Source organism: Nestor notabilis, unplaced genomic scaffold, assembly GCF_000696875.1.
Source record: "Nestor notabilis isolate BGI_N333 unplaced genomic scaffold, ASM69687v1 scaffold4172, whole genome shotgun sequence".
In the NCBI taxonomy this organism is placed as follows: Eukaryota; Metazoa; Chordata; class Aves; order Psittaciformes; family Psittacidae; genus Nestor; species Nestor notabilis.
The window spans coordinates 67,665-71,094 of NW_009918635.1; positions in this window are offsets into that span (position 1 = coordinate 67,665).

Genomic DNA, 3,430 nt, shown 5'->3' on the forward strand with positions numbered 1-3,430 from the left:
CTGCCCTATTGCTCCATTGTGAATATTAGGAGGATGCTATCATGTAGCTTTAGACATAAAGACAGACTGAATAAAGAAGGTTTTGCATAGTTTTTTTAAGCTAAAATAGACTCACACTTGTTAAAGCAAAAATCACACTGCTAAAATCTATATATCATTAAAATTTCACTAAATTTGTTGCCATGAACAAGAAAATAAGCAAGTGTAAATACGAGAGCAAAAGCATGCAACTAAAAGGAGGGAAATGTAAACACCTTGAGTACAAGAACTGCAAATAGCACATAACTGCAAACAAAGAACAGCACTTTGACTCTTTGGAATTTTGTAACGTGCCTATTGAACACTATTTTGGTTATTTATTGTAACTGAGAAATAAACTGCTTCAGGCAACATATTTCATATTTTTAAAATAGATCAGGCTTCAAACTGAGAATCTTTTTTGTAATCAGATGCAGGAAGTCATTTGTACCATAACAGTTCCATCCTATTTTCTTTGGTAATTAAATATTTATAGAGGATGTAAAACAGTACTTTCCTCAATGGATGCTAACTATAGAGTTGTCTTTACTTTTAAGTGATTAACTATCTCAATGCCTTCCCTCGGTCAACTTCAGAAATGGCACTGAAGAAATGCCAATTTTTTATTAAAAAAAAAAAACCCACACAAAAATACCAAATGATTCTTCTATTAATTTATCTTTGAAGATGAAAACCCTAGCCTAACAATTATAAAAACTAGGAATAGAAAAGATGTAGTCAGACCTCATAGCTGGTGAGCTCCAGGCTCATTCTGCATAACCAGCGACAGATTACTTAAACTACAAGGCAAAAAGTCCTACAGTTAGGTAGTGTACTTGTAAACTAAAATATTTCTTTTCCATGTGTTAGTCTTTGGCTATTCCCTGAAGCACAATATTTATGTCCTCAATCATTTTTTGTTATTTTTTCTAGAACAGCAACCAGTTCTATACCATATTTTAACCATATGAAGGAATACTTAAAGCTCTGGGTCCTATTAATGATTAGTAGCATAGGAAAATCTATTAACTTATTCCATACAACTATATATAATTGCTTCCAAGTGTCTTTTTTTTTTTTAATTAAACTTAATTTTGGGGAGATTACATGGTCTCCTAAAGTGTTTCTGTAATTCCCAAAGCCTTCCACTATCTGTGCATAGGGAGTCACTATAATACAAATTGTGGTTTAGAAGCTGGTCCATAGATTAAAAGACCTGTGCATGAAAATACTTTCCTTTGTCAGTATCAAATCTTTTGCTTGTTTATTCAAGAAATCCTCTATGTTCTGAGGAAGCACAATTACCTTCGAATTTCACTTTTCTTCAGCTATTTAACTTCACGTATTTTCTCCTGAGAATATAAAAATAACCATGGTGTTAAACTGAAGTAGCAACAAGAGTCAATTGAAAGGTAGAGTGTTAAACGTGTGCTTTAAACCTGGTATGAGAATTATATGCCATTTTCTCTAGATTATACAGAAAGGCTGACATGAAAGTTATTTCCATTCCTTCAACAAGGTAAATAACATTATTACGCACCTTTAACATATCTAAAGTGTATGTGGGCTGCTTTAAGAAATAAATAAATGAAGCAAAAAATAAAATTATGGAGGAGGAGGAGGTTCTCCAGCTGCCAGGATGGAGATCTATGCTGCAGTCCATGTAGGAGACCACACTGGAGCAGATGGATATTCCTGAAGGACTGTGCCCCACAGAAAGCCCATGTTAAAGCAAAAGAAAAGAGTGAAAAAGGACCATCAGAGAGAAACCATTGTATACTGACCATAACCCCCCCATCCGCACTGCGCTACTCCACTTTTGGGGGTTGGAGGAAGATGGGCAAGTAAAGGAGTGGCATGTGAAGAAGTGAAGCTGAGCCTAGGAAAGGGGAAACGAACAGAGTTGTTTCCATGTTTGCCTTTTTATTTTCAGCTACTCGAATTAGTAGTTACATTTTAATTTTAATTGACAACAAATTAGTCAGTTTTCACCAAATTGAGTCTGTTTTGCCTGTGACAGAAATTGGCAGATAATCTCCCTGTCTTTGTCTCAAACCATTATTCTTACCTCCTTGTTCTTCCTATTTTCTCACCCAGTCCTGCTGAGAAGGGGAGGAAAGGACTGAGCAGTTAGTTGGTTGGGAGTCTGGGTGATAACCATGGCTAACCCAAGACAGTGTTGCAGTACCTGGTACTTACTTCCCACCTCCTCCTTTTAAAAAGAAAGATTAAGGCTTGAGGGGTTATTTTTCCAAGATAAGTGCATTCTGTTTCTGAGTAAAGCTAAGAATAAAGAGGTTGGCAAACTGAAATAAAACACAAAACACATTAGAAATAAAATCATCTTATGTAAGTCAGCACTGCCATTATTCCATTTCTGAGCTCTGTGGAGAAACGTGCTTTCACATAGGTCCACCTGAAAGGACTATTGGCTTTAAACCATTACTTCGTACACTTGAACTGGCTGGCATTACGCAGCTTGACTTTGTCTGCTACAAGTAATGCATATCAAAACACAACCCAACGCTTTCTGACCCATATCAACATAACACCTACATTGATTGATTTTCAGAAGCACCCTATTTTCTTGCCCTTTGTGGCTTCCAGACCAGTTCTACCTCCTTATGCTTTCCTACTACTAAGAAACTCACTATCTGAAATCACAAACTTCTCAGTTTATTCACACAATAACAGTGACGCTTGGTTTTACTCATAACATTCTCTGTTAGGGCTGTAGCTTTCTCATGCACATCTGTTCTGCAGCCTGTTTGTTTCCCACCTCTCTAAGACTATCACACAACCAGGGGCAGCTTGTTAGCTTAATATGTGCTCTTCCCTCTCCCTCAGTGTCCCTGATTAAAGGATAGTCTGCAGCAGATTGACTTGACAGCCTCAAGCCACAGCCGAGTTGCTTGCCTATATTCCACAGATATCATGGAGGAAGCTGGGATACCAGCAATTCAGCTCTGTAGGAGGAAAAAGCTCATTTTGTGCTGCCAAACCTAGTGCTATGCTAGGAGAGCAGCCTGTCTGGAAGTTAGGCATCTCGATCCAAGTTTGTTTTCTAAACTCAGTCTATACATAATGGTGACAAAAAACCAATCAAAACGAAGATGAATCATACTTTCACCAAGTACAGATAGAAAAGAGGCTATTATTTTATCAAACTTGTCATCTACAAAATCCTCTCTAATAGAAAACTTTCACTTCTGACCAAAGCTGCCCTTGTGATCAGTTCAGAGGCAGTCTTCTTTGTTCCTTTAAATGGCAGAAGCCTAGAACCAGCTTGCCAGCATCACCCTACCAACTCATCAGGGTACTCTAGAGGGCTATAACCTCAGCATGACACTTTTTCCAAACTGCACAGCAAAAGTGACAGTTTGCTTGTGTCTCAGGATCTCCCTTTGCTAAG